The sequence below is a fragment of the Elephantulus edwardii genome, unplaced genomic scaffold, assembly GCF_000299155.1.
Source record: "Elephantulus edwardii isolate Elephantulus edwardi_28Jun2011 unplaced genomic scaffold, EleEdw1.0 scaffold00026, whole genome shotgun sequence".
In the NCBI taxonomy this organism is placed as follows: Eukaryota; Metazoa; Chordata; class Mammalia; order Macroscelidea; family Macroscelididae; genus Elephantulus; species Elephantulus edwardii.
In genome coordinates, this window is record NW_006399776.1 from 3,971,028 (window position 1) to 3,977,726 (window position 6,699).

General features: G+C 38.6%; 1 protein-coding gene and 1 pseudogene across 3 annotated transcripts in view; both read left to right on the forward strand.

Annotated features, from left to right (window-relative positions):
- Positions 1–6,699, forward strand: part of TTBK2 (tau tubulin kinase 2) — a 168,056-nt gene that overhangs the window by 146,011 nt on the left and 15,346 nt on the right. The gene's annotated exons all lie outside the window — the stretch shown is intronic.
- LOC102846600 lies at positions 4,329–6,685 on the forward strand (annotated as a pseudogene).

A 6,699-nucleotide genomic window follows, 5' to 3' on the forward strand; every position in this document is an offset into this window, starting at 1 on the left:
CAGGGTCACCCATTTTGAATAATATTGCATGAGTTCCTTGTTTTTCAATGCAGCATAAGTATTCCATTGTGTGAATATACCACAGCTTCTCTATCCATTCGTTTGTTGATGGGCACTTAGATTGTTTCCAGCTCCCTGCTATTGTGAATAGAGCTCCAGTAAACATGGGTGTGCATATGTCTGCTTAGGTGTCAGTTATGGTCTCAGTAGTAGACTTGCTGGGTCAAATGGTATCTCTATTTGCAACTTTTTGAGAAAGCTCCACACCGCCTTCCACAGTGGTTGCCCCATTTTACACTTCCACCAACAGTGAATAAGGGTTCCAGTTTCTCCACAACCTCGCCAGCATTTGTTGCTTGCTGTTCTGTTAAATTTTGCTATTCTGACTGGGGTGAGATGATACCTCATAGATGTTTTGCTGACTCACTTCTTGAATTGAGTTTCGTGAGAAAGTTGATTACATGTACATTGATCATGAATTCTTATTTAATCTGGAAAACATCATTAGAATCATAGAAAAAAACTTCAGTGAGGTTATATCTGAAATTTCCTTTAATAACATCAGTTTATGAATAATGAGAAAAGACCAGAAATTGTACTTTGGAAATTCAAGAGACTCCATTTGTAAAGAGTTCCAAATATAAAGCCAACTGACACTTGGGAGATATCTTTGCAGATGGACTCAGGCATCCAATGGTTGATTACTTCATTGAGTACCTATTGTGAGGCAGATACTGTGGCAGACACTGAGAATAAAATGTTTAGGAAATAACATCACTATTGTCAAATGTCTTTAGTAAAGGAGTATAGTGGATGATACCACGTTAGAATTCTCACTACTGTGCAATTGACTGTGGCTTGTACTGACCCTCCCTTCATAAGGCTGTTGAGGTTGTTGATCTGTGTGAAAAGAGAGTGCCCATTTTCTCCCTTGTAGCAGCTGGTAGATTCAGATCACTGACCTTTTAGTTAGCAAAGCAGCATCACAACACATTATGACACCCAGCATACATGATTCAGTTAGGGAACAGAAGAAAGAAAGAGTCAGGAAAAAAACAATAAAATTCACACTTTAATGAAATGTTTATGAGCTAGAGAAAAGAGAACTATAAAATATGCATAAAGCTTACTGGCAGATCATTAGTTTAGTCCCATTTGTAGAATGTCCAAAGAATGGGAATTGCTTTTGTGACTTTATAGTCTTAAGATTAAGGAAGCTATTTCATCTGACACTTAGAATTAGTTATCTCATCTCTGTATTCCATTGTTGATCTTTTGATTCCCCCCCCCTTTTAGCCCATCAGATGTTTTTGCATACTCAATTTCACATACTTAATTTGAGAACACATAATACACTTCAGTGGACTGCACTGGTAACGATTTTCAGAATCCTGAGGTCTCATCCCTATCTTTTGGCCATGCTTTTTCTCGTTTGTAAATTTTGTTAATACTGGTGTCTAAAAAGCAGTTAAGAAATGTGATTAGTAAAAATGATCTTAGGGATAGATTTGAAATCTTTACCTTTGCCATGGAAGTATTAGATGGCAATAATTTATATATTCCTTAAAACTTCCCAGAACCTTTTTCAGAAAACAAATCCTCCTCAGAGTTCATATATCTTTTCTGTATGCAAGATTGTCACCCTATTTTTTTACACACTTATGTGCCTCCATTTATACCCTGAATCTAACATGAATGGAGTGTTGTTTCTGTAAATATCTGTTCATTTTATTTGGTGAGCTTGGAACTTTATATGACATTTATTAATCTTTTTAATATAGGGATAGTTACTAACTTTGTTGTTTGGCATTTAACCAAATTATACCACACTTTTTTCTTTTTACTATTGTTGTTGTTGTTGTTCTTATGTGCCATCGAGTCGTTTCCAACTCATAGCGACCCTATGCACAACAGCTCTAAACCCTGCTCTATCCTGCGCCAACCGCACCGCCTCTGACACACCCATCCTGATTACCCCAGTCACCGAATCAATTCATCTCATAGAGGGTCTTCCCCTCCTGCGCTGTCCCTCCACCCTCCCAAGCATGATGTCCCTCTTCAAGGACCTGTCCCTCCTGGCAACATGTCCAAAGTATGTCAGAATAAGCCCCAGAATCCTTGCCTCCAAGGAGTAGCTTGGTTTAATCCTCTCCAGGATGAATCTGTTTGTTTTCCTGGCAGTCCATGGTACATTCAGTACCCTTCTCCAGCACCACAGCTCAAAAGCATCCACTCTCCTTCTGTCCTCCCTAGTCATTGTCCAACTCTCTGATGCATAACAAGCGATTGCAAAGACCATGGCCTGTATCAGGCGCACCTTAGTCTCCAGAGAGACACTGTTGCTCCTGAGTACCTTAGAGAGGTCCCTAACAGCAGACTTTCCCATCGCGATACGCTTTTTGATTTCCTGACTGCTGGTACCAAGAGTGTTGACTGTGGAGCCAAGCAAAGTGAAGCTGTGAACACTCTCAATCTCTTCGTCATCCATCCTGACGCTGCCAATTGGTCCAGTGGCAAGAATCTTTGTCTTCTTGACGTTGAGCCTCAGTCCATACTGAAGGCTGCAGTCCTTGACCCTTCGCAGCAAGTGCATGAGGTCCTCCTCAGTTTCAGCAAGCAGGGTTGTGTCATCTGCATAACGGAGATTGTTAATAGATCTTCCACCAATCCTGATGCCACAATTCTCCTCATAGAGCCCAACCTCTCGAATAATCTGCTCTGCATACATGTTGAAAAAGTATGGAGACAGGATGCATCCCTGGCGTACACCCTTCCCTATTTTGAACCATGCAGTGTTACCCTGTTCTGTTCTGACTACTGCCTCTTGGTCCAAGTATAGGTTTCAGCACAATTAAATGTTCTGGGATTCCCATTCTTCTCAGAGTCAGCCACAGTTTGTTATGATCCACACAGTCAAATGCCTTTGCATAATCAATGAAACACAGGTAGACATTCTTCTGGTATTCCCTGCTTTCAGCCAAGATCCATCTAACATCAGCAACGATATCCCTAGTACCACGACCCCTTCTAAACCCAGCCTGGACTTCCGGCAGTTCTCTGCTGATGTGCTGTTCTAATCGTTTTTGGATGATCTTCAGCAGAATCTTGCTTGCATGTGAAATCAATGACACTGTTCTGTAGTTTCCACACTCAGTTGGGTCACCTTTCTTTGGAATGGGAACAAATATAGATCTCTTCCAGTCAGTTGGCCAAGTGGTTGTTCTCCAGATTTCTTGGCACAACTTGGTGAGCACATCCAGGGCAACATCTGTTATCTGAAATACTTCAATTGGTATACCATCTATTCCTGGGGCCTTACTTTTTGCTACTTCCTTCAAAGCAGCTTGAACTTCTTCCTTCATCACCATAGGCTCTTGCTCATATGCTTTTTCTTTAAATTCCTCTGTATCTGCCAATTCCTTTCTATATAATGACTCAGTATATTCCTTCCATCTTCTTCTTTTAATACTTCCTGGATCATTTAATATTCTGCCCAAAGCATACTCTTATAATAAAATTACTGTAATTTTTAGGATTCAATATCATTATTTTAAAAATAAACTAGAAAATTGTCATCTAACCTGAATATATTTTGAAGTAATGAATATATATTGAAATAATGAAAGAGAGCTATAAAAGTATGTCATGACTTCCTGAATCAACACCAGTGGAACTTACTGCCTTTCTCCCTAAGTCACTGTAGAGCTGGGCTTATTGCAGAAGTTCATAGCTGAACTCAGATAGCCTGCCTGAGAGTAATCTGTCAGATCCTCAGTATGGAGGAGAACACAGGATGACCAAAGGCCATAATCTTGAGTTTCAACAGTCTTACTAGAACAGTAAAGGACTCTGATCGATTTCTATAGTTTTCTAGAACCTAAAGGCCTTCGTTAAGGAGTCTTGGTAGCTCAGTCAGCTGTCCCACTAAACCCTCTGCAGGAGAAAAATTTGGCAGTTTGCTGACATAAAGAAGTACAGTCTTGGAAACCTTATGGGACAGTGTCCTACAGGTTATCTGTGAGTTGGGATTCAGAATTGGTTTGGTTTGAGTAATTTGGGATTGACTTAAGCTTGCTTAATACTTTTTTTATTTAGATGACATTTTCTGCCTTCTTACATGTCACATTTAACAAATTTGAAGATGTGGAAACTGTACGTTCATAAGAAAGGACTTTCTTAGTAGGTACTGAATCTTACAGAGAATTGAATTAACCTCACTAAAAAGTTGGTAGAATTTCACTTTCTTGTACATTTTACTTTAATAAAATATAAAAGAAGATTTAAAACTTTTTTAAAAGCAGAAGTTGGTCGCTAAAAGATACTTCAGGATGTCTGTGTCACATTTTGCCCGTCGGCACAGAAAGGATTTAAGTACTGACATGCTTAGAACCAAAATTGCTTGTAGGAAATCACTGTCTCAGAAAGAAAACAGACATAAGGAATATGAGCGAAACAGGCATTTTGGCTTGAAAGACAGCAACATTCCAGTCTTACAAAATAGAAATCTTGCTTCCTTGGATGAGACAATTAAAGAAGCTGTTCCAGGAAAGGCCAATGTCAAGCCAATGTCAACTAAAACAGCTCCAGGTGATCAACGAAAACAAATGCTACAAAAATATAAAGAAGAAAAACAGCTTCAAAAATTGAAGGAACAGAGAGAGAAAGCTGAACAAGGAGTGTTTAAAATAGGTCTTTATAGACCTGATAAACCTAATTTTCTTTTGTCAGTTTCAAAACCAAATGCTATGAAAGAGGAACCCAGAACGGTTATTTCTTCTTTTGTATGGATTACAAGATCAAAGACCAAAGAACAAATGGAGCAGAATAAGATTCATAACATTCAAACATTCCAACCTGCTCCAAGATCAACTTCTGAAAAAAATAAGTTGGACAAAGAGAAAAAAGTACCTACGGCAGTATGGATAACTCGATCAGTTACTCAAGCAGCAAATCAGATTGCCAGAACAGTTTCATCTACTACAGTAAGAAAACCAGTCTCAGGTACCCATAAAGGTAATGAACCAGAAAAAAAGTCACCAAATAAAGGAAAACCTGGCAAAAAGACAGAAGCAAAACCTGCCAAGCCACTGGATGGTCTGAAAACCTATAAAGCAACATCTATGATTCCCAGAAGAGCCAATGCTTTGACATCTGATCACACCTGGATTCCTTTAAAAGCAGAAGTTGATGTGACTGAAGAAACAACAAAAGAAATTTTGGCACAAAATTGTGAATCTCACTCTACTGAGACAGAACATCACGATTCAAATGAAGTACAATGTCCTATGGATACTCCAGCAGTTGAGAATAAAGAACATATCTTAAATAAGATTGAAGCTACTACTGAAAATTCAGATGGTCACTTGATAAAAGAAGTCCCACCACATAAGATAAGTGAAGATCTGCTATCCCAGCCACAGCATGATGTGCCGTATTTTAGAAATATTCTTCAGTCAGAAACTGAAAAATTAACATCATGTTGCCTTGAATGGGATCAGAAACTTGAATTGGACATTCCAGATCATGCAAAAGGTCTTATTCGGGTAACAGTTGGTCTAACAAGGCTTCTTATAAAGAACAAGTTCAAACACTTTGAAAGACTGATAAACGACTGTGAATAAAAACAAGGTGTAAAGGAGACCACTTGTACAGATCTCGATGGATATTGGGACTATATTAGTTTTCAGATAGATGATGTAAAACAAAAACTCAACAGTCTGAACAAACTTGAAGAATCTGGGTGGCAACAAAATAATAATAATATAAGCAAAAAAGTTGTTCGGAAAAAAGTTGCAACTACGGCAAGTAAACCCAAACAGGAGGATGATGCAAGGATGGCAGCTAGAAATCGCCTCGCTGCCGTAAAAAAGGCGATGAGAGAGAGGACTAAGCAGGAGGGGTGTGCTGAGGCAGCAGCCTCCGTACTACCCCATGAAGTTGATAAAATTGTGTTTGATGCTGGGTTTTTCAGAATTGAAAGTCCAGTTAAATCATTTTCAGAACTTTCTCTCACTTCTGGACGACTTTCTCAAAAACTGAAAACACCTAAATCAGTTGTCAAAGCTGTATCTCAGAGCACAGCTAAGATGGACCATCGAAGGCAAATAATACCAGCAGAGAATCTTGATCCTCTGAATACTACAAGTGAACATGTTGAGAAAACTTTACTTTCAGATATTCCTCAAAACAGCATAATAGAAGACACCCAGTGGCCCAGATTACCGGATTTAATTGAAGTAAACCATGATGCAAATAAGATAAACTTTGACATGGATTGTTTATCCAATGAAAAGATGAATTTACCTCTACTTGTTGATGAAGGGGCAGATAATATTAATACTAAAAAAATGGAAGACACTTCAAAGGCTGTAGATGGAATGGAACAGAATTTTTCCTTTATAGTACAAGATGTTTTGATGTGTAGCCCTGAAAAACTTACATCATCACAAAGTAACATCTCACAGGAAGAAGAAACTAAAATTTCTTTATGTCAATCAGCATTATTTGATAAAGTCTCCCTACCGAATACCATCTTCTCGATTCACCACGCTTAAATTGCAGTAACTCATTTACTCAAACGGGGAGAAGACATCAAGAACCTGCCAGATATATTTCCTTTGGTGGTAATCTGATTACATTTTCACCTCTAAGACCCCTCAATGGAGAACAATCAGAAGAATTTTGAATTTAAAAGCAAGT